At 41.9% G+C, this 25,448-nt stretch overlaps 1 protein-coding gene and 1 pseudogene across 4 annotated transcripts in view; both read left to right on the top strand.

Annotated features, from left to right (window-relative positions):
• Nucleotides 1-25,448, top strand: part of EPHB2 (EPH receptor B2) — a 267,166-nt gene that overhangs the window by 152,656 nt on the left and 89,062 nt on the right. The window lies entirely within an intron of this gene.
• LOC141565170 (U6 spliceosomal RNA) lies at nucleotides 10,223-10,322 on the top strand (annotated as a pseudogene).

The following is a 25,448-nucleotide window of genomic DNA, read 5'->3' as shown; positions in this document are numbered from 1 at the left end:
TTAGGCAAGCCACAAGTAGGTCTAATGCCCCAAAGCCTCAATTTACTCATCTATAAAATGGGGGTGATAGGGGCAGCTAGATGGCACAGTGGATAGCGCACCAGCCCTGAATTCAGGAGGACCCGAGTTCAAATCTGGTCTCAGACACTTAACACTTCCTAGCTGTGTGACCCTGGGCAAGTCACTTAACCCCAACTGCCTCAACAAAAAATAAATAAATAAATAAATGAGAATAAATAATGCCTCTAGTTCCTGCCTCAGTTGGTCAGCTTTACTGGGATGTTGTGTCCACATTGGGACCAAGTGTGATGTAAATTTAGAAAACCATTGGGGCTAATCAAGGAAGAGCCTTCATGGGTTTGAAGCAGGAAAGCACTTTGGACACCATCTGGCCCAATCCCTTCATTTTACAATGAGGTGATTCATCTTAACTCTTTTAATCAGCAGACATACAAGAACCAAGAGGCAAAAGTAAAGTTTGAACACAAATCCGTTGAGCCCAAACCTAGTATTACTTCACCATACTTCCTCCCAAATGAATGCTAGGTATCCATTCATGAATCTATCTCATAGACACTGGGGGAGTTGTGTGGTTTTTTTTTTTTAATAGTATATTATTTTTGCAATTCCATGTAAAGATGGTTTTCAACATAAGATTTTGAGCTGCAAATTTTTCTCTCTCTTCCCCACACTAGCAAGCAGTCTGATATATGTGTATGTTCATTTGGCACAGGGGAATTCTTGAAGGTCTTTGACCAAGAGACCAACAGGATCAGAAGTGAGCATCAGGAAGAGAGATCAGATAGCATGTACAGCATGGATCGGAAGGGAGGAAACTCATAATGATATGGCAGATTGGAAAGAGCGCCTGAGAGTCAGAAAAGAAGAGCGGGCATCCTACCTCCATCCATTCTGAGCTCTGTGATTCTACATGAATCACTTCAGCATTGAGTTTCAGTTTTTAACTCTTTAAAATGGGGCTAATAATCAAAGTGTTACCCATCTTGTAGTGTAGTTATGAGGAGAGTAGTTTGCAAAGCTTCAAGTGCTACATAGAAAGATGATCAGTGAGGCTTTCCTAAAGAAAAATGAAAACAGAAACAAGAGAAAGAGATAATTTTCCACCATCTTAGTCTGACATTCAACCTGCTTTCCCAGTCTAATCTTTTATTCTTCTCCGTTTTTTGCTAATATTGCCTTTGGAAATTGAAAAGATCTTTTAATGACCCCTGGTTTCTCCCTGAAACCAAGGTACATCCTTTTAATACCAGTATTCTTCCCAGGATCTTGTATCACTGTGAGACATGGAACACTCCGGTCTCTGAAGAATTGAAAATGAGTATCCCTCAGAGAACAATAAAGAGCATAGTGGGTGTGAGCAAGAAGCAACACATAACATGTAAGAATTGGAGTTAAAAGATATCCTTAAAAATATGGGATTGGAAAAAAGAGGTGGCATTTGGGCTGCAATGGGAAGAGATATGGATTTGAAGCCAGAGGAAGATAAATCCATGAACTGTATGAACACAATTACAAAACACTTCTCACACAGATAAAGTCAGATCTAAACAAGGGAAAAATATCAGTTGCTCATGGGTAGGCCTAACTAATATATTAAAAATTACAGTTCTGCCTAAATTGATCTGTTTGTTCAATTCCAATCAAACTGCCAAAATTATTTTATGTAACTAGAAAAAAATAATAACAAAATTCATCTGGAAGAACAAAAGGTCAAGAGTATCAAGGGAATTACTGGAAAAAATACAAAGGATGGTGGGCTTAGCAGTACCAAACCTCAGAGCTATATTATAAAGCAACAGTCATCAAAATGTTTTGGTACTGACTAAGAAATAGAATGGTGGATCAGTGGAATAGATTAAATACATGACGCAATAATCAAGGCCTACAGAAATCTGGTGTTTGACAAATCCCCAAACTCCAGCTTCTGGAGTAAGAACTCACTCTTCGACAAAAATTGCTGGGAAAACTGGTAAATAATATGGCAGAATCTCGGCACAGACCTACATCTCACACCCTATACCAAAATAAGGTCAAAATGGGTGCGTGATTTGGGTATAAAGGATGATATCATAAGCAAATTAGGAGAACAAGGGATAATTTGCCTGTCAGATCTTTGGAGAAGGGAGGAATTTATGACAAAAGAAAAGCTAAAGAACATTATGAAAGGCAAAATGGACAACTTTGATTACATTAAATGAAGCCAGAAGAACTGGATTCTAATTGCCAATTCTATATATGGACTATGTGACTTTAAGCGAGACACTAAACTTCTTAGGATAATATTTCTTCATCTATAAAATAAGGGCATGGATTCAATGGCTTTTAAGATCCCTACTAGATCCAACACTATGATTACCCCCTTTCTATGAGCAAGGAATAACCTCATAGTTGGCCCCATTTTACAGATAGGGAAACTGAGGATCCTAGAGGACAAAAAAATTACCCTGGATCACACCCACAAAGTATTGGAGCCAGGACCCAATCAAGGCCATTCCAGGCCACATCATCTCCCCCACTGTACCCCATTACTCCTCATTTCCAGCAGGAGCATGTTCACTGGGCGTTAGATGCTTTTGTAGACTTCACTTCAGTGTGTGGTTCAAAGGGGAGAAAAATCAATACTTGGGTTATTTCTGTTTGGATGGAGCTCAGCACGTTAGTGTTGCTGCTTTTTTTGGTTCTGGCTCAGTTAATGTCTCTGATGCAAGTAGAGGATTTATTCAACCTTCTGCAAGGTGGTCTTTTAGTCCTGAGAGACTCTGGGGAAAAAAAGCCCTGGGCTTGGAAGGCAACCAAGGAGTGTAAGAGGCTTTGGGTAAGCAGGGAGAGCACGTCAGGCAGAGGGGACCGCCTGAGCACAGGCACTGAGGCAGGAGATGTGGCCCTGTGTGGAACAAACATAATAGAGATCAGTTTGGTCAGGCAAAAGGGCAGTCATTGAAAATATGATTGGAAGGAGGGGTTGGAGCAGGGGCTTTGGATACTGGACAAAGGTATTTGTATTTGAGGTAATAGGGAGTTGCTAGAATTTGTTGTATTGTGGGGAGGGGGAGGAAAAAAGAGAATGAAATGATTAGACATCACTTTAGGAAAATCACTTTGGTGGCTGCTGTGAAGGATGAATTGGAGAGGGAAAAAATTGAAGCAGGGAGACCAATTAGGAGGCAATTGGAATAGTCCTGTTGTATTAGACTTGTGGTCCTGGGAGTACAGAGAAGGAATCAGATAAAAGAAATGTGGAATTGTAATTGGCAAAGCTTGGGAACTGATTGGGTATGTGGGGAGACAGAATTAGGAATGCAAGATGAAAGAACCATTTCACTGTAGCATGCTAAAGGGGCTTTCACTGGAGGGACATTAGAATACAGGATGGAGAATGAGGAGGACCCTTAGAACCCCGGATGTCAGAGCTGGGAGGGCCCTTAGAACCCAGGAGGTCAGAGCTGGGAGGGCCCTTAGAACCTGGGAGGTCAGAGCCGGGAGGGCCCTTAGAACACTGAATGTCTGAACTGGAAGAGGCCTTAAAACACAATGTAAGAGTTGACAGAGATAACAGAACACAGCTACCAGAGCTAGAAGGATTCCTAGAACATAAAATGGCAGAACTGGGACAGGTCTTAGAACATAGAATATCAGTGTCATCAGAGTTTAGAACATAAAATGTCAGAGATAGGGGGGGACCTTAGAAATCATTTTGGTTCAGCTTCCTCATTTAACAGATAAAGAAACTAAAATTAAGTCACTCCTTGGGAAGTGACTGAGAAGGAATTTGTTCAAAGTTCCTGGGCAACATCCATTCATTCTGCTCTTATCCAACAAACATTTATTAATCACACAATCTGTGTCCAGCCTTATGATAGTCATTAAAAGAAATATAAAGATAAATACTTAGCCCTCCATGTTTCTAGACTATGTTATGAATGAGGAGACACTTACAAATATAATATATAATAATCAGCATAAGGGACAACAAAGGACTCTTTGAAGATGGAGGAGAGAAGCTGATAATCATAGTAGAAAAGTCGACATTTCTTCTTTTCATTTGCCCCTCCTCCAATCCTCTGCTAAACAGAAGTTCCTCTGATTGACCCTGTTTTCCTAATTCAAATACATTCCATGTGCATTTATTAAGCACCTACTATGTAAGAGTCAACACACAAGGTACCTGGGACACAAAAATGAAAAGAACAGTCAGGGCCCTCCTTCAAAGAGTTTATAATCTACTAATGTATATAAGCAAATAATTATACAGTAACTTCAAAATGAAGAAGGCACTCCCAGTTGTGGAGATTACCATTTGCTGCTATCTACTTTTGAGGGACGGGGGACTCCAGGTACAGAACGAGGCATACATTTTTTAGCCCATTACCGAGGCAGGAATTTGTTTTGCTTGACGGCATTTTCTCTTGGTTTCCCCCATGCCTGAAATGTTCTCTCTCCTTATCTCTACCTCCCGCCTTCCCTCAGTTTCTCCAAGTCCCAGCTAAAATCCAGTCTTCTGCCAAAAGTCTCCCTTAATTTTAACACTTCCCTTTGAGATTATTTCCAGTTTCTCCTGTCTATATCTTGGTGGTAAATAGTTGTTTGCATGTTGTGTCCCCCAATTAAACCCTGAGCTCTTTGAGAACAGAGAATGCCTTTTCCTTTTTTTTTTTTTTTTTTTGCCTGGCACATAATAAACACAATGAATTGATAATTAATTAGTTGACTAATACATGATAATTGACTGATTCCCTTGACTATGGCTATTTGTTACAAAGATTGTGTTCCATTTTCACATTACTCATTGAAAAAAATGGATTTTTACTCATTAAAAAAATGTACTTTAATTCAAGACAACCCTCGGATTGATTAGAAAAGGCTCTGTGGAGGAGGTAGCACCTGATCTGTACTTTGAAGAAATACAGGAATTCTTTGAGGCAAAGGTGAGAAGGGAAGGCATTCCAGATATGTGGGACCACCTGTGCAAAGGCATGGAGGAAAGAGATGGAATGTTGTAGGGGGTGGGGACAGCTTAACAGGCTGTAATTACAAAGACTCCTGTTTCTCTAATGTGTTAAATTCGACTTCCTACAACCCTTTAAGGTAGACAGGGTGACAATGATCAGCCCCATTTTACAGCTAAGAAAACGGAAGCTCAGAATGTAGAAGTAGCTTGTTTAGGGTCACAGAGCGTGGTAGTGGTCTAGCATGGGTCAGCTGGCACGGGCTTGATTAGGGTGTGTGTGTGTGTGTGTGTGTGTGTGTGTGTGTGTGTGTGTGTGTGTGTGTGTGTTGCCCAGCAAATACAAAGAGACAACTCGGATTTGTCGATTTTATTTTCATTCCAACAGAGGGGAGAAAAGCCAAATTCCTGCCAAATCCTGGCAACTCAACAGAGGTTCCAGCCTTGCCCCAATCTGGGCCCAGAGAGAAAAAAAGACCACAGAGAAACTTAGGAAAACCCACTTCAGATGTGAATTCCAGCCGGGACCCCCATGGCCTCAGCATTGTTTACAGAAGCCTCAGGCTGAGACCTAGCCCAGACAGAGGGGCCAGTCACTGACAACATTGATCCACACAGGGGAAGGTGCCAGGAGCCATCAATAGTGAGCAAAAGCACTGGCTGCTGGGAGTCTCAAGCACTGTGGGGTCACCTCTCTCCATCTGGGGGCTCCCCACAGTCTGAGGAAGGGTCGTGGGTGAGAGGGAACTTCTGAGCCTGGAAGGTATTTGGATTCCAGAGGAAACCAAAAGTCCCAAGGCGGGATAAATGCCTGGAAGCTTAGAACTTGAAGGGAGATGAAATCTGGGGTTAGCTTGTCAAACTTGGTGGGACTTAAACAGAATATTAAAATGTAGAACGTTAAAAGACGTACGGTGCAGAATGTTCGAGCTGAATGGAAGTTGTTTAGTGCATAGGCTGTTAGAATGGAGGTCGTTAAATTGTAGAACAGCAGCACTGGAAGGGCCCTTAGAACACAGAGAGAGGAGGGCTGGGAGGGCCCTTAGAACCTAGGAGGTCAGAGCTGGGAGGGCCCTTAGAACACAGGAGGTCAGAGCTGGGAGGGCCCTTAGAACCCAGGAGGTCAGAGCTGGGAGGGCCCTTAGAACACAGAGAGAGGAGGGCTGGGAGGGCCCTTAGAACCCGGGAGGTCAGAGCTGGGAGGGCCCTTAGAACCCAGGAGGTCAGAGCTGGGAGGGCCCTTAGAACACAGGATGTCAGAGCTGGGAGGGCCCTTAGAACACAGGATGTCAGAGCTGGGAGGGCCCTTAGAACACAGGATGTCAGAGCTGGGAGGGCCCTTAGAACCTGGGATGTCAGAGCTGGGAGGGCCCTTAGAACCCAGGAGGTCAGAACTAGGAGAGCCCTTAGAACCCAGGAGGTCAGAGCTGGGAGGGCCCTTAGAACCCGGGAGGTCAGAGCTGGGAGGGCCCTTAGAACCCAGGAGGTCAGAGCTGGGAGGGCCCTTACAATAGAGACTATTAGAGCTAAGTGGGATTTTAGAACATAGGATGTCAGAGCTAGGAACAATGCTTAAAAGATAAAACAGACCTAAAAGGGAACCTTTGAAAACATAAGAACATAAAATGTTAGCTAGAGCAAGAAAAGACTTTAAAGATTGTCTGATCCACCTGCTATATGGCCCCTTCTACTCACTTTCTCTGGCTACCTTTTCTCCTTTCCATATCATGTTGTGCAGAGGGCCAGGGATTGGGGCTGCTCTGTATACATTTCCCTGGCCACTAAATTAGGAGTTAGGCTGTTGAGTGACCAGCAGACGTGCAAACAGGAAAGGGGGTGGGTTGGCTATTGCCAACCAACAGAAAGGAAACCATAGCAGCAGCAGCAGCAGCAGCAGCAACTAGAACCATAGCATTCTTTGCCTCTTCCACAACTTATCTTAAGCACCATTTCTTATGTGAAGTTTTTCCTGATCCCCCCAGCTATGGGTACCTCCCACCCAGATTACCTTGTATTGACCTATAAATATATCTAGAATTAACTTGTATATGTATATACATCCCTCTGATAGATAGGAAGCTCTTGGAGGCCAAATACCATTTTGTTTTTGTCTTTATCCAGGCCCCAATACAGAGTAGATCCTTAGGAAATGCTAATTAATTGATCAGTTGTTGATTGAAGTGTTTACAAATGCTTCTTTGCTGGACAGTGGGAAGTACAGAGCAAACCATCCTTTAGAAAGGTGGATGTGGGAAACATTGTCAACATTGAAGAAGCAAAGATTGGGGGTGCCCACCTTGCCACTACTGGGGGGGAGGGATAATTAGGGGAAGCCACTGCTAGGCTGGAGTGGAAAAGACTTCTCTTTCTGAGTTCAAATCTGGCCTCAGACCTTTATTAATTGCATGATCCTGGGCAAGTCATTTAACCCTATTTATCTCAGTTTCCTTATCTATAAAATGAATTGAGAAAAGAATTGGTGAACCACTACAGTATCTTTTTCAAGAAAACCCCAAATGGGGTTCCCAAGAATTAGACACAACTAAAAAAAGTGATGGAACAAATTTCTGACTCTCTATCCGGACTTTTTCCACTGGACTAGTAGACTATAAATAGTAATAGCTAATATTGTTCTTATCATTATTTACAAACCACTTTACATCCTATTACATTAAATGCTCATAATAATCTTCTCTATTAAGTGGTATATTTTATTCCCATTTTAGGGATAAGGAAACTGAGGTTTAATGGAAGTAAATGATTTACCTAAGGTGATATACTCAGTTACTTACAAACCTGAACTCAAATGGAGATCTCCTAACTTCCAATCTATCTCCCATGAAGTAATGTCAGGGCAGCTTGAATTCCAGAAGATCAGAGCACTTATTATGTGACTCCCAGCAAGATACTGTTCCAACCTTAATGTTCTCATCTTTAAAATAGAAATAATAATATAATATCTACCTTTCAGGGACAGGGGGTGCAGACTAAAGTGCTTTGCAAATGTTTTTTTTTATTTTAATAGCATTTTATTTTTCCAAATATATGCAAAGATAGTTTTCAACATCCATCTTTGCAAAACTGTGTGTTTTGAATTTCTCTCCCTTTCTCCTCTCCTCCTCCCTCATCTCAGATAGCAAGCACTGTGATATAGGCTAACCATGTCCAGTTTTTCTAAATACATTTCCATATTACACACACACACACACACACACAATCAGATCAAAAGGGGGAAAAATATGAGAAAGAGGGGGGGAAAAACAAGCAAACAATATTACAAAAAAAGGTGAAAATACTATGCTTTAATCCACATTCAGTCTCCATAGTTCTCTCTGGATGTGAATGGTACTTTCCATCCCAAATCTATTGGAATTGTCTTGAATCATTCATTGTTGATAAGAGCCAAGTCCATCACAGTTTCTATTATTATGTACAATGTTCTCTTGGTTCTGCTCACTTCACTCAGCATCAGTTCATGTAAGTCTTTCCAGCCTTTCCTGAAATCAGCCTGCTCATCATTTTATGCAGAACAATAATATTCCATCACATTCATATACCATAATTTATCCAACCATTCCTCTACTGATGGGCAGCTACTCAATTTCCAGTTTCCGGTCACTAGAAAAAAGGGCTGCTAAAAATGTTTTCTTTGCAAATCTTAAAGTGCTATATAAGTGTGAGCCACAATTATTATGAATCATCTTACTTCTACGCCTCTTCTAGACATTCTCACCTCCTCTATCAACATTCTCTTCATTTCATCTCTCCTCTATTCATGATCCCACTCTTTTAAGATATTAGACATTGGCAGTGTGACAGAGGAAAGGACTGATCATAGTCAACTAAACTAATTTCTTTTAGTGACATCAAGGTAGACTAAGGTGATTAGGGGAAAGAACTCTCCCCTTATAGCACTGTCTCTCCCCGGGTGCCATCAGGGAAGAAGTCAAAGCAAGAGTGAAGAGCTGAGAGAAAATCGCAGTCTCTAGTCAGTTCTAAATATCTCCATGACCAATCCTATTCACCATGTGGCCAGTTCACCAGAACCAGTGACAGAATGTCTACACATGCTCCAACATCTTTGCAAACCATTACACATCATCACAGCTACCCTAGAAGCAAGTTCTCCAGTCTCTCCCATATGGGGAATTTTCATCAGCCAAGCACTCGGAAGCACTCTTTGCCTGTGTCTGTTCTCCATTACATTTTCACAGGCCCAAGAAAACAACTCCCCAAGAATCTGATAGAGGGAAGGGAAAAACTAGACAGCAAATCATCTAAAAAACAAAAAAGTATTTATCGAAGAAATGATTGATCAGAAGTTTCGATTCATTGTGAATAAATGGTATAAAGTGGTGTTCTATGTTGTATCTGGAGAGATCTAGTACTCTAAAGTAACAGGGGATAGGCTGTTATATCCTGTCCTAGTGTTAACTATCTCATGTTCAGTTCTAGGAGCCACATTTATGGAAAGATGCCAATAAGCTAAAGGATAACCAGAATGGTGAAGGGCCTTGACTGTTGTTCATTAAACCCATGAGACTGATGAAGTCACCAAAAGCAGAGGGAACTAAAAACTGAGCCAAAGAATACTGGACAGGGGATCCTCCATGCCCAGGGGAGGGAATAAGGAAGATAATACAGCAAAGGAGACTAAAACAGAGAAAAGGAAGAAATTAAGGAGAAAGCTGAAATACAGAAATTCAGAGTGGAAAGACTATTAAGGAAGAGCGGATGTTCAATAGTATAAATAGCACAGAGGTCTAAAAGCTTGAGGAATGAGAAAAGATTGTTACATTTAGCAATTAGGAGAAAGTGTTAATCTTGGAGAGAACAGTTTCAGTCTCATAGCAAGATCTGAAGATGCAATGTAAAGGATTAAGACATGAGTAGAAGATGAGATAGTAAAAGCTTTGCTTGTTCTAGAAATTTTACTATGGAAAGGAGAAAAAATTTAGGATAGTCTTTTAAGAGAAAATTAGAACAAAATGAAGGATTTTTTTTCAATTGAAAAGTTATAGATTTGAAGATACAAGTGGAAAGATCGTTCTTTTCAAGAAGATCTATCTTTCCCTCTGAAAACAGAGAAAAGAAGGGGGGAAAAGGGGATGAGGTGGGGATTAATAAGGTTTGAGATGTAAAGCTGAGTTAAAAAAATAAATAAATAAAGGGACTCCTGGTGGATGCCTCAGGTTTTTTTTCAGTAAAGTATGAGACAAAGGCCCTTCCTGGGAGAGAGGGGCAAGTATTGGATAAGTCACCACAGCAGCACATATACTAAAATTGGAATGATACAGAGAAGATTAGCATGGCCCCTACTCAAGAAGGATACAAAAATTTGTGAAGTGAAGCTTATGGGATGTACAGTTTAAGATGTCTAAAAACCAGGTGATATGGAACAGATCAGGAGAGAAATTGGAGTTCTGGATTCATCCTCATTGGCCACAGGAGCTAATGAGATCACCAAGTAGGAAGAAAGAAAGACAGAGACAGGGATAGAGAGAGACAGAGACACAGAGAGAAACAGACATAGACACAAAGAGAAAAAGAGAGACAGAGGCAGAGAAAGAGAAGAAGGACTGGGTTAGATCTGTGGGGGACATTTGTGTTTAGTGGGTATGACTTGGATGAAGAGAGGAAAAAGGAGATTGAAGAGAAAGGGTCAGCCAGGTAGGAAGAGAATAAGAGAGTTCAATGTCACAAAAACGTAGAGAAGTCAGATACATATCCACAAGAAGATTGTGAAAGGCTGCAGAGCAGCCAGAAAGAATGAGGGGTGAGAAACGGCCATTAGACTTGAAAATTAAGTGATGATTGGGAACTTTGGAGAGAGCAGTTCCAATTGAATGATAAGGTCAGAAACCAGACTGCAGCAGATGTAGGAGAGGAGAGGAAGTGCAGACATTGGACGTAGGTGGTTTTTTCAAGGGGTTTATCCAAGAGAAGGAGAACTATAGATCACAAAATGGTAGGGATGGATGAATTAAGTGAGAGGTTCTTTTTTTTAAAGGTTGGGGAGACATGGAGTATTTATAGGCAGCCGGAAAGACGCCAATGGTGAGGGGAAGACTGAAGGTTAGGGAGGGAATGGTGATGAGAGAGGAGACAATCTCCTGGAGAAGATAAGCAGGAATGAGATCTAGGTGAACAAAGGGGATTTTGCCTTGCCAAAAAAAAATAAAATAAAATAAGGTTATTTCCTCATGTAAGATAAGAGAAGGAAGACATCAGGGGGAGATGTCTGAGTGATGAGAAGAGGAAGAGGGAAAAAGACTCTCTCAACAAATGGCCTCTATTTTCTTTTGGTGAATTATGAATCAAGGTCTTCAACCGAGAGGGGACCATGGCAATCATGAGAAGGGATGAAAATGTTTGGAGGCAGATTCCATGGAGAATATGTTAGGGAATTAGGCCAGAAAGAGGAAAAAGATGGATGTGTAGCTGTTGAAATTAAATAAATTAGAAGCGGACCCAAATAGCACAGTTGTGTGAGTTCAGAAACATATGAGTAGAAGAAGAAAATGTGGATAGTGGGAATAATCAAGGTCTGAAATTGCAAAGGGTGGGCAAGTAATAAGATAAGGGGGCTGTGGATTTGAGTGTAGAGAACATGACAAAGACAAGTGGATTGGAGAGTGTGCATACAGGTGGCCATCAGCTTCCTCATCCACCTTATTGAGAGGAAAGGAGGGAGTGGAACTCATTGAAGGCTAATTCCTTCATAGAAACTCTATGAGTTTCCTCAATGCCCAAAGCTCTGATTAGAGGCTTTTGCTAGCTCTCAGAACAGTAGCCAGGGAATGTTGCCAGGAAGAAAGGAAAAAAAAGCCACTGAGAAAGCAATTGGCCCAGAGCAGGGATTGACAGTCTTTTCTGAGCTGGGGTCCCTCTGCCTTCCTCTCCCACTCCACCCCCATTAAGCTCAGTTGTTGCTGGGAAAAGTGGGCGACTTCAGCTGGGCTCAGGTTCTCATTGTCAGTAAGGCAAACAGATTTGGTGCCTAGAGGGCCCCCGAGCAGGAATTGAGAAGCCTGGCACTAAGGAGGCATTGGGCAGGAACCAGAGCTTGCGTGGCCCTGGCGAGGGCTTGTCCTCTGAATGACTGCTCAGCCACGTGCACAGAGGGAAGGCTGGCCCAGGCTTCCTTTGGTTTCCTCATCTGGAAAATAAGAAGGTTAAACAAGAGGGATTTTTTAAAGTCTACATTCGTCTAAGAAATCTTCACATTCTTTGCTCCAAAGACCCTTTGAGCTCTGACATTCTGTATGAGAAAATTCCTTCCAGGTCTGGCATTTTATGGCATCCTGGGTTCTAAGGGCCCTCCCAGCTCTGACCTCCCGGGTTCTAAGGGTCCTCCCAGCTCTGATATCCTGGGTTCTAAGGGCCCTCCAAGCTCTGACATTTTATAAAGCAAGGCACACCCAAACTGTGCCACACTACAGAAACAAGCACAGATCATTTCACTGAAATAGCTTTAAATTGTTACGCTACAGAAAAGGGAGGCTAAACCCAATCCCTACTCCATCCCTCAAAAAGGAGCAGGAGCTTTGTGAAAGGCAGGAGCAGACAGAGTTTTTTAGATCTCCCAAAAAGAGATCCCAGCTAAGTAGGAGGAAGCCTGGCAACCATTTCTTCGAACAAAGCATCATTATTTTCACTGGGGATGAATCAAGGTAGAAGAGAGGTTTGGCTTGCTGACCACCATACCTCAAACAAGTTGAGGAAAGGGTCATTCTACCAAAGGTCATAGGGAACTCATTCATGCACCCAGACAGCCAGAACTGCTTCTAAGATACAGCAAAGGGGTTTGGATTAGACATTCCCAGGACCTCCTACTTCTAATATTTTTGTGTTCTAAACTCCTTTCCAGTTCCAATATTGTATGTTCTAAGTCCCTTCTAGCTCCAACATCCAGTGATTCTTCTCATTTTCTCTCTGCATAAAATGAGGACTCAGTTGCCCCTTATCTTATTCTATGAACTTCTTCCTAATACATCTTTCCAAGCCATTAAAAATATTTTTCCATCACCTTGACCTACTCCAATTTCTCTCATCTCAATTTTATTTTTTAAAAGCTTTTTATTTTCAAAACATTTGCATAGTTTTTAACATTCACTCTTGCAAAACCAAATTTTTTCCCTCCCTCCCTGTAAAGTGCTTAGCACTTAGTAAGAACCTAACACCTCCCATCTGGTCCCTTAGAAGATAAGTAAGAAATCCAATATATGTTAAACATGTGCAATTCTTCTATACATATTCTTGACTCAATTTTATAAGACTGGGGCCTTATAGCTATACACAATATGCTAACAAGTTTGATCAGTACCCCATATTATTTATATATATATAATCCACTTACAAATATATACATTTGTATATATATATTTATATTATATATTTATATGTATGTATATTTAGAGAGAGTTTTAGCATGAAATAATATTATATGTGTGCATCTCAGTATCCTTAGTGCTGTCTTAACCACATTAATGTAACATGGGAGCAAGAAGTGACTTCAAAGGTCACTGAGCCTAAGCACTCTGCCTCACACAGATGGAAATCAAAACCCTCTAAGACTGATGGATGCCAGTTTGAGTCTTAATCATCTCTGGGAACATATTCTATATTTCCCCCTTGTACCCTATTATTGCTGCCCATTAATTACCTTTTTAATTTCTTCCTCTTGTTTAACCAAATGCTTTTGCTATAATTTTAATGTAGTTCCCCTTGTGTGGTCTTGGGGAGGAGGGAAGGAAGGAGGGAGACAGAGAGAGAATGAGAGAGGAATAGGGGAGGGGAAGAGAGAGAGGAGAAAAGGAGGAAGAGAGTGGAAGAGAAAATGAGAGTAGAAAAGAGAAAGAGAGAAGAATGAAAGAAAGGAAAAGAGGAAGGAAGAGGGGAGGGGGAGAGACAGAGAGAAAGAAAAGCTAGTCTATGTATTCTGTGAAAGAATTCTAATTTGAACTCAATACCATGGAGCCTTGTCCCTGCTACAGATTAACTACCATTATTAACTCTCAATGTGACATTGGACTAATCACTTTAATTCTCAAGATTTTGGTTTCTTACTTATAAAATGTGGAGTTTGGTAACTTCAAGTCTCCTTCAGGTCTAACTGCACGCCTGAGGTTTCACACAGCCCTAATGTTTCATATTGTAAGAGCCATTCCGGTTCTAATATTTCAGTGTTCAAAGGTTCCTTCCACTTCTGAGATCCTCCGCTCTAAGACCCCTCCTCACTGTGGCTGGTTTCCTCAAATGTAAAACGAGAGGCTGCCCTCGGCCTCTGAGGCTCCTCTCAACTCTCAAGCTAGGATTCTTTGATCTTGATATAATATTTTGTGATGTTGAGAGCCCGAGTGCTCAGAAACAGATAAACCCAACCTTCCTTCCAAAAGGAGTGGATAGTCAAAGCTGGTAATCGATGTTTTGCAATCTCCACTGGAGAGATATCATGGGAATGTTGTGTTTTTTCTGAAAGGCAGAGAGTCTTGCCTGCTGTAAGAAGGGAAGAACAAGGTGTTCCTGTCTGAAAGAAAGGAGAAAAGAGGAATGGAGTTTGGGGAGAAAGAAAGGAGAGAGCTATAAAGGAAAGAACATTTTCAGAGAGATAACAGACCTCCCAGGAACTGAGAGGACAGGCCCTGCAGAAAAGAAAAGAGACTTAAAGTGAGTTAATATTATAGGGGTTGATCAGAGGAATCTCCAGCATTTTAATGAATCTCTCAGTAATTTAAGTAAAATTAGAGGGTGTGGACTTTTTTCCATAAAGGAACTTCCCATGGAAATCCACATTGATTCTAGGTGCTTACTGGGAGAATATAGGGAGCTCCTCTGATCATTCCCCATTATTGAAGATCTCGAATCATGAAAGGGACTGGATTTGAGGAGTCTGGGGGGAAAGACAGAGACATCTAATTCTAACAAGGGCACCAGGAATTCCAGCAATTAAAACTTTCCAAAAATGGACCAGCCTGCCTGAACAGTGGGATTGTCTGTCAGTGGGAATGGTCATCGGGACCCTTCGCTGGCCGTGCTGTAGGGGGAGGGATGGGATTTCTACACGAAGTAGGATTTGAACCAATCTCTAAGACTCTTCATCAAGAGGGATTTTAATATCTTTTGCTTCTCCGTATGCTCCAAAGATGTGCTGAAAAATGTATTTTATTATCTGACTTGAGTGTGTCCCTGTAGAATCCTCGTAGTAAGAGAATCGTCACTAACCATCCAAGAAGATCGGCCCCATTGAGTGGCAGGATGACTCACTAGCTGAGCATGAAAGCGATGGGAAGCAGACTCCTAGGCTGGAGGTCACTGCGAGTTTCTCTCCCTTACTGTTGCCAGCAAAGGGAGCGAGGGGGATGGGGCAGGGGAATAAGCAGAGAAGTCTAGGAGCACGAAGCTCAGTCTGCCTCCCATCCTCCAGGATCACATAGGATGATGACAGGAATTCGGCATTTATGGCTGACTGGGGCCTGGGAGATGATACATCTCAGTTTAGCTGAGAGGTTAACTGATTTGCCCAGTCATACCAGCAGCCTCATCTCCTCCAGCCCAAGTGGGTTTGATGGGATGGGAGGCCCGGTCCTGTGCTTGGAAACTGTCACAGGATGTAGAAGAGCCCACCCCCTTTCAGAGCCTTGAGCTTGTTTTCTCTAATCTAAGGCCCTCATAAGACCCTCAGCCTCTCACCTCCAAGCCTCTTCCCTTTCCTGCTCCTTCTTCCCTCCGAGTTTGTCCTTCCTCTGCCTTCTTGTTCACAATTGAATGCGGGAGTTCTTTAGGCAGGCTCTATATTTCTTTGGAAATTTTAAGCAAAGGTTATTGAGTATGATATCATGGGAAATTCTTTTCAGGAAGGATTGGACTAGGTGGTCTCTGAGATCCTTTCCAATGCTTAAAAATCCCTGTGCCTCAGTTTTCCCTTGTATAAAACAAAAGGATTGGACTAGGTGGTTCCTGAGGTCTCTTCCAATTCTTTGACTAAACCATTTAAAGTCCCCATGCCTCAATTTCCTCCTCTGTAAAATAAGGGAATAGAACTAGGTGGTCTCTGAAATCCCTTCCAACTCTAACTCTATGACTAAATTATTTAAAGTCCTCATGCCTCAGTTTCCCCTTCTGTAAAATGAGGGAGTTAGACAAGTGGTCTCTGAGATCCCTCCAACTCCATGATTAAATCATTTAAAGTCCCTGTGCCTCAGCTTCCCCCTCTATAAAATAAAGAGGTCAGAATAGGTAATCTCTGAGATCCCTTCCAACTCTAACTCTATTTAAATGACTAAATCATTTAAAGTCCCTATGCCTCAGTTTCCTCCTCTGTAAAATGACGGGATAGAACTAGGTGGTCTCTGAAATCCCTTCCAACTCTTAACTCTATGACTAACTCATTTAAAGCCCCCATGCCTCAGCTTCCCCCTCTATAAAATAAAGAGGTCAGAATAGGTAATCTCTGAGATCCCTTCCAACTCTAACTCTATGACTAAATCATTTAAAGTCCCTATGCCTCAGTTTCCTCCTCTGTAAAATGACAGGATAGAACTAGGTGGTCTCTGAAATCCCTTCCAACTCTATGACTAACTCATTTAAAGCCCCCATGCCTCTGCTTCCTTCTCTATTAAATAAAGGGGTCAGAACAGGTAATCTCTGAGATCCCTTCCAACTCTAACTCTATGACTAAATCATTTAAAGTTCTCGTGCCTCCATATCCCCTTATGTAAAATGAGAAGGTTGGACTGAGTGGTCCCTGCCGTTCTTTCTAGTTTTAGACTTCCAACATTTGATGATTCACCTCTGTATCTTCAGGACAATGATCAGCACATAGTAGGTCCACCAATCAATGCTTGAATTGATCTAATGACAGCAGAGATTTAGAGAACATCCGTTCCACACCTCTCATTTCATCCAAAGGGAAACCAGAACTCAGAAAAGGAAAGAATCTGGTCCAAGATCCCACTGCTAGTGAGCACAGAGCTGAGAGTGGCACTCAGGGCGCCTGTCGGGCCAAACCCCGGGCTCTGTTCCCATCTGGGGGCTGGAGCTAAGTGCTTGTCAGGTTTATGGATTCTCATGTTTATGGGCTTTCAGAGAGGCTTTTAGGGAGACCACCCTCTCCCCTTTTATAAAGTCTGAGATAAGGGAGCATTTGTGGGATTAGTGGCTTGTCATCAGGGCAGCTTTGATGTCTCCACTCAGTTTCTTTCTCTTTTAAAAATCCGTGAAAAGCCTAAAACAGCTCCCCTAATAGTAAACACACTTTCTCAAATAAAGGAGACAATTGAGGAAGAGGCCATAAGAAAAGAAAGCACAGTTAAACTGGATGGCTCTGAAAAAGCTCAAGTCCCGGCAACTTGTTGTAAATTTCCCCATCCCGCTGACCAGAGATGGCTTGGGCCATAAATCTTGCTGTTGGCAGAATGGTCAACTTTCAACCCCTCCGATGGAGGGAGGTGTTCAGACCCTCATAAAACTTTGTTTCAAAGTCATTTCAGAAAAAGATGACCTCTGGCCCTTCCTGTCCTCCCTTGAGCCCTCCCCTGAGCTCTCCCTGGTCCTGGGCTCTCTCAATTCTTCTACTAAGCTGTTTGTGGGGATCCAACGAACCAGAAAGTGCTCAGAAGTGTAACTCATTACTGGGGCCAGATAACTCTGTTCCATGTGTCTGAAACAAAGCTTAGGAGGAGAAATGACTTGCCCAGCACACATTAGGTGCTCAATAAATACTTGTTTCCTTTTTCTTTTCTTCCTTTCCAGGGAGGAGAAATAACTTACTCAACACACAGTAGGTGCTTAATAAATGTTTGTTTTTCTTCCTTTTCAGGAAGGAGAAATAAATTGCCTGGCACATAGTAGGTGATTAATAAGTGCTTGTGAATAGATTTATTATCCAAGTAGTCAATAACAGAGCTAAGATTCAAACCCAAGTTTCTGGCTTCAAATCCAGTGTCCTTTCCATTAGGTTATACCAAAAAAGGTAGGCAGAAGTAATATCTTGGGAGAGCCTTGGCTAGGAGAAAGGATGACTTCATATCTTTATATGTATCGTGGGTCCCTTTAGGTTATTCATAGCTTCCTACTACGTGTCTACTTTGCAAATGAGAATAATTGTTTCTTCTCCCTCATACTGGGGCTTTGCCAGCTCCCAGCTGGGGTCCCTGGGACTCCAAAGTCCATTGATTTTTCTGCATGCCTCTGTGACCTTAAGAGTCTGGTGCTTTTGGAGACAGTGTGGAAAAGAGGGAAATGTGCTAGACTTGGAGTCAGAGAGCACTGGATTCAAATAGCCAATGACTATCTTCGTAACTTGGATGAGTTACTAGACACTTTTATACCTCATTTTCCTCATTTGTAAAATGAAGGGGTCTAGGCTGGATGGCCCCTAGGTTCTCTTCCACCTCTGATCCTTCTCATGATACTTCTGAATAGTCACAGATTTGTCAATTCCTAGATAGAACATAAATTTCTTAAAGACTGATTACTGCATTGCTTTTGGTATACTTGGTCCCAAAAACAGTAACTGGCAGATAATAGGTGCTTAATGCATGTTTGCTTATTAATAGACTATCAGTTTGTTCCACATTCTCAATCATGCTTGAGCAAGAATTTCTTATGATCAGGAATAATTAGAAACCGAAAGGATACCAAAACCTTAGTTATCTTTCTTTAACAATCAGTTTCCAGTGTTCTCCACTCAAATATATTTTAAAATGTTGTTGAATCATTTTATCTGAGTCTGATTCCTCATATTCCCATTTGGGATTTTCTTGGCAAAAAATTGCCAAAAAAAGTTTGCCATTTCCTTCTCCGATTAATTTTACAGATGAAGCGACTTGCCCAGGATCACATAGCTAATAAGTGTTTGAGGTCAGATTTGAATTCAGGAAGACCTGAAGTCCTGACTCCAGGTCCCATGCTTCATCCATTGTATTTTCTCACTGCCCCCACATTTCCCCCCCCCCCCCTGAGGCCGGGATTAAGTGACTTGCCCAGGGTCACACAGCCAGGAAGTATTAAATGTCTGAGACCAGATTTGAACTCAGGTCCTCCTGAATTCAGGGCTGGTGCTCTATCCACTGGGCCACCTAGCTGCTCCTACTCCCCCCACATTTTTAAATAGTTCTTATCAAAGGTAATCACTTTCTGAGAAAAAGTGGGTGGAATTTAAAGAGGACCTCAAACTTCTGGAAAATAGATTGGGGTGGTAACTAGAGTGAGAGTGGGAACGCCTTAATCTAATTAAGGTCATTATCTATCTTCACCCTAGACCAGATTAAGTGGTTTAAGAAAATGATTCTCCAGGAAGCACTGCCATTAAAAGGGACTGTTCTGTTTGATGAATCAACCCTGTTAATTGAACTCTCACCTACACTTTGTTACCATGTTTTATCTTTCTTTGTAATTTTGTCTTTGAGGAATGGAAAATCAGATAGGAAAATGGCTCTTGTTAGAAAGAGGTATGCAAAGGAAGAATGGATTTCTGTCCCTTTGAATGTTAATAAACATTTATTAAGTGCCTACTGTGTTCCAGGAACTATGCTAGGAGCTAGCTATGCAAAGATAATTCCAGTCTAATGGGAGGTATAAGTGAAGCAGAAAAAATATGAATAACTATGTATAAACAAGAAGGAAAGGGGAAGGGAATAGAATTTATGGCTGGCTAGATGATGCCATAGTTCATTGAGTGCCTGATCTTCCTGAGTTCAAATCCAACTCCAGACACTTTCTAGCTGTGTGATCTTAGACAATCACCCAATCCTGCTTACCTCCATTTCCTCTTCTGTAAAATGAGCTGGAGAAAGAAATGGTAACCATCATAGCACCTTTGCCTAAAGAACAACAACAACAAAAAACAAACAAACAAAAATCACAAAGAATAGGGCACAACTTAAATGGCTGAGCTATCAAAAGCACCTACTATATGTCAAGTACTTTATCAAACACTTTACAATTATTATTTCAATTGATCCTGCAAGGTAGGTACTATTATTATCCCTATTTACAAGGTGAGGATTCCGAGGTAGAGTGGTTAAGGTCATATTTATTTCTCTAGAAGGTTTATGACTCAAATGAAGAGTACAGTATTTTTCTTCTACAGACCAATATAGAATATGTCATGGTAGGGTTTAGAATAGACTAGATAAATGGATGCGAGAATCCTTTCTAACCTTGAAGTTCTGTGGTTCTTTGAGTCACAGAATCTTAGAGTTGGAGGGTACAGAAATAGACTATCATTGTTGGACAGAGTCCTAGAAGTCAGAATGAAAAGCTGGAAGGACCTTAGGACATAATGTCAGAGGTGGTCAGAAGCAAGGTATCTTAGAACACAAAATATTAGATCTAAGAGGGACCTTAGAACACAGACCGTCAAAGCTGGAAGGCCCTTATAAGGTCAGAACTGGGAGGATCCTTAGAATTCAGAATGTTAGAGCAAGGAGAACCCTTAGAACATATGTCAGAACTGAGAATGCCCTTGGAACACAGAATGTTAGAACTTGGGAGGAGGGCCCTTACGGTACAGTATTTTCAAAACAGGAGGGCGTTATAATATGCAATGTCAGAGCTGAGAGAAGCCTTAAGATGTAGAAAGTTTGGTGACATAATGGGGCATTTGAGCATAAAATATTAGAACAATTTTTAAATCCTTAAAAAGAGAGTGATTTATCACAAATCTGGTTGAAAAAGAAAACAAAACAAAACAAAAAAAACAGAGCCAATACAAAACTCAGGACTTCTGACTCTGTGACCCCATGGGCTCTTTTACTTCGCTGCACCCTCTTGGTTGCTCTTATTTCTGTTTCCTGTTCAGAGTAACTCACAGTGTGAGAAGTCGGAGCCAGCCTCCCCTTCTAGCTTTCAGTGCTATAATATTCCAGGTCACAGCCCTGGGGAGCACATCCCTTCTCCTCAAGTCTGACTAAATGATCGTGAGAATCTTGCTGCCTGTTCAGACAATAAGAATTTAGCATCTAGCAATAGCCCTTAGGAGGCAATGAGTGGGTACTGATGCCAGAATGGCACGGAATGAGCCCTGTAAAATCAGAAGACCCAATTTCTCTACTGTGAGACTTCATATCTGTGTAGAACAAGTCCTTTAAATCTCTTCCACTCTCTGGGACTGAGTTTTCTCATCTTTAGAAGGAGAAGGTTATCTCGAAGATTTCTGCCACTGCTAAACCTAGCCATTGGATATAGCAGGAACGCAGTCCATCTTCCCACACTTAGAAAAATCCTCAGAATCTGGCACAGTGCCCCTCACACTGTGCTTGCTTTATAAGCGTTTGTTAAATCAAAGACCCTGGACAGCTTACCTGACAGATGGTCAGCTAAGCCCGTACCTTCAAGTGACAATGACTGTGAGTTCTTCTGAGGCAAACTACTCCATTTTTGGATGGCATTGATATTTGTTCCGTGGTAAACTTCATCCTATTAGTCTTAATTCTAAGAAGCGAAGCAAGGCTAATCCCTCTTCCCCATGACATCCCTTGAGATATTTGAAGATGGAAGCATGTCATTCCCCCCCAACTCTACCCAAATCTTTTCTTCCTGAAGCAAAGTTTCCTTCAAACCGTCCTTGCCTGAGATAATTTACAGATCTTTCCCAGCTAAGTCACAGGAAGGACTCATTTCATCTCATCCACTTAAACCTATTGTCCCTTGACATGGTTTGATTCATTCTACTTGTCCCCACACTGTAGAACTAAGATCGGTGAGTGAAAGTTGAGACTAGATAAAAACTTCCTAAAAATGAAAGCTGTCCAAAAGCCATGTGGGTTGTATTGGGAGACAATGGGGTTTCCTTCACTTGAGATCTTCCAGGTGGGAACTGGATGACCCATTGCCAAGGATGTTGTAGAAGGGAGCTTTGTACAGCTGTGGCTGGATTGGCCACTTCCAAGGACCCTCCTCACTCCAAGATGCCATGATCCCCCAATTGAATGATCAAATCTAGCTAATTTGATCCAAGTGATGGATATTAAGGGATTTTAAAAAGAGTCAGAAAAGAGGGGACAGGATAGCTGTCTTTGGGTAGAAGAAGGGTCATTAGAGATCTTGCTTAGTCCAGAGTGGACAGAAGTAGATTAACAGGTAGAAGTTGCAAGAGGCAGATTTGGTGTAAGAAACAAAACAAACAAAACACTTCTTTAAAATGAGCTATTGAAAAAGTGGCATAAGCAAGATAATTGTATAAATACATATGCCTACATTGGATTTACATGTATTTTATCATGTTTAACACATATTGGATTACTTGCCATATAGGGAAGGGAATGGGGGAAAGGAGGGGAAAATTGGAACACAAGGTTTTGCAAGGATCAATGTTGAAAAATCATCCTTATATATATTTTGAAAATAAAAAAGCTTCAATAAACAGAAAGGAATATAAGGAAACTGAAAAAAGAAAAGAAAGAGTAACCCAGGCTACTTTCTGAAAAGGTGAGCTCTCCTCAGGTGGAGGTGTTTAAAGAATAGTGTAGACAGAATCATTGTAAGGTACAGATCTCTGAAGTTTACTCCCAGCTTCCTAGAATGGGATATCCTAAACTAAACCCAGATATTTGAAATGAGGTTTCAGCAGGATAGAAGAAAGGGAGCCATTCCTCCTCCTTATGAACTCTTGTTCCTCTAGTCAAGCAGTCTGAGATTGCATTAGATTTCTCAGCCTCCACATCATATCACATTACATAGCAGCTATCCATCAATCTTGTGGCCCACTGCAACCCCCAAAACTTTTTCATATGAACTGCTGAAAAACCTGTCTCCCCCACCACCACCCCTAGCTTCCTAGTATGACTATCTGGACTCTTTGAGTCCAAAAACTCCTGGCATCGAGTTTTTAACTTTTACTTATATTTAAGAATGGACTTGCCTTAGAATAAACTTAAAGGATCATGGGTGAAGATGGAAGGGATCTTAGAAGTCATCTAGTCCCACTCTCTCATTTTACAGATGGGAAAACTGAGGTCCAGAGAAAGGAAAGAGACTATTCAAGGTCACACAGAGTATAAATGGTTATCAGGCCGTTGTGAGGAAAGTCCTTTGCACACTTAAAGTGCTATAGATATGAGTTGTTTTCAGTTTCACTGTATGATTCATTCATGCAGGAGGAAAAGCATCTTGACACCTTCTTTGCCACCTGGCTTGGGCCCTTCCCTTCTTCCTGCTTCAGTTCCCCAGTCTGTGGGCTACAAAGGTTAATCCCTCTGAGAGGGGCCAAGTGCCAGTGAGCTATAATATAGGGTTTTCATTGGTATTCAAGTCACTGCCCCAGGCTTTAGGTCAGTTTAGGTCAGAAACTCAGTCAGGCTCCCCTCTTTGTTAGTTTCTAGGTATTGACTGAGAAGCAGCTAGAGCCCAAGTCAAGGGTCTTTTAGGGATGACCCCACCCCTCAAAAAATTCAAAACCCAAATTCTGGGAGGTTTATAGTCTGCTTAGAAAGACAGTCACATACAAACAGACCTCATGATCTTGTACCCTCTGCAAATGACAAGGAGGATAGCCCTGTAAATAAACCATCTTCTGGCCCTTCATGTTCTTCCCCATCTAAATTTAGTCCATCTCTCCCCACTTGCACCTGCTTATAGCTCTACCTACACACAGCAAGTGTTCACACAGCAAATCTGTTGGCGAACTGGTAAAAATAAAAAAGCATCCCATCAACATTAAACATAGAGCCAGTATAGCTCAAATACATGAATACACAAAAAAGAAGTGGGCCTGGGGTTAATGATGGGCAGCTAGGAGACACCATGGTGCATGGAGTCAGGATGATTTATCTTCCTAGATTTAAAGCTGGCTTCATACTCTCACCAGCTGTGTGACTCTGGACAAGTCACTTAACAGTTTTGCCTCGGAGCTGAAGAAGGAAATGGAAAACCACACAAGTTTCTCTGCCAAGAAAATCCCAACGGAGTTCATGAAGAGTCATGAAGACTGAACAACATGGGGTTAATAAGGGAAGCCATCCATGAGGCATCAACCTTTGGGCTGATTTCTTTTTCTACATTAGTCCTAGAAGTCCCTGGTTGTGCTGAGAAAGTCACAATTACCGCCTCCTATAGGAAAGAAGCATATCCCTTCAACCAAGTGTTCAAGCTGGAAGGAAACCTGGAACAGAAAATGCCTGGGTTGAAGGAGGCTTTAGAATATAGAATGTCAGAGCTGGGAAGGACCCTGGAGACCAGGATGTCAGAACTGGAGATGTTAGAACAGAGCAGAGCTAGAAGGATCCTTAGATCATAGGATGTCAGAACTCAAAAGGACCTTGGAGACTGTCTAGTCCAGTTCAGATTAATTTGTCTGGGAAACATTTCACAGTATCAAATACATTGACAGAACTTGTAAATGTTGGTGATTGATGAGATGATGGAAGGGGATAATGAAGTAAAAGGGTCAGATCGTAGCCCCAGAGCGCTTTCTTCTGTAAGTTCCAGGGTGCTATAGCCTTGTAGCAACATAATTACACTCATCAGCAACAGGCTTGCAACAGGCAGCAGCCACTAAACATTTACCAAGTGTCTACTATGTGTCAGTAAGGACTGGGGGTACAGAAAGGCAGAAGGCCACCCCTGCTCCCCCAGAGCTCTCAGTCTAACAGGAAAGATAGCATTCAAATAACTAGGTACCAACAAGATAAAGACAAGATAAATCAAAACAAGTAGAATTAAGCTTTCTCATAAATGAGATTTGGGCTGGGATCTGAAGGAAAGCAGGAGGCAGCGATGAAGAGGAAGACCATTCCAGACATCAGTAATCATGCCCAGATTTCTGATGATGAGTGTCTTGTGCAAGGGATTGCAAGGAGACTGGATTGCAGAGTATGGGAGGAGAGTGAAGTTTAAGGAGACTGGAATATGGCCTCTCTGCACCTGTGCTGGAACATATAATCATTCCGTCTTAGTCTTCTTCTCATTGTCTGCTTTTCCCTTGTTAGGGAAGATGTTCTTTGGCTTAGTAATCGTAGAGAGGTTCAAGGATGCCAGAAGCCCTTGATTCTAGCCACTTCATTTTACAGTTTGGGAAACTGAGACCCAGAAAGGGATTTGAACCTATGGCCTCTAAATCCAACACTGTCCCCATTGTTCCATTCTGATTTCCCTACCCCCATCCTCTAGCTCTCTTCCCCAGATCTCCCATGAACTCATCGTATGACTGGACTAGGAGGTCCCATCCAATCATGTTTTCTTGTCTCTTTCTTCTCTGACCGTCTTTGTTCACAAATTCTATACATCAAGATCTCTTCCAGATCTTAAAATTTGGGGGAAGACAGGGTAGGGGACCAGATTATTGCCCATTGGGTTGGAAAAAAAAATATCACTTCCAGTCACAAATCTCCTCTCTCTGTGTCACTTTCTTCAAGAGAACAGAAGGGCCTGCCCATGAGGCCCGCACAGGGCCCCCTTAGGCCCAGGCAGAGAGGAAAGGATTGGGCCACTCACTGGAAGGTGTATGTGGCAGTTGAGCCCCTGGGGGCTTTCACAGGCA

Source organism: Sminthopsis crassicaudata, chromosome 3, assembly GCF_048593235.1.
Source record: "Sminthopsis crassicaudata isolate SCR6 chromosome 3, ASM4859323v1, whole genome shotgun sequence".
NCBI classification, from domain to species: Eukaryota; Metazoa; Chordata; class Mammalia; order Dasyuromorphia; family Dasyuridae; genus Sminthopsis; species Sminthopsis crassicaudata.
Note: the sequence above shows the minus strand (reverse complement) of the source record. Positions and strands in the feature narration are given on the sequence as shown.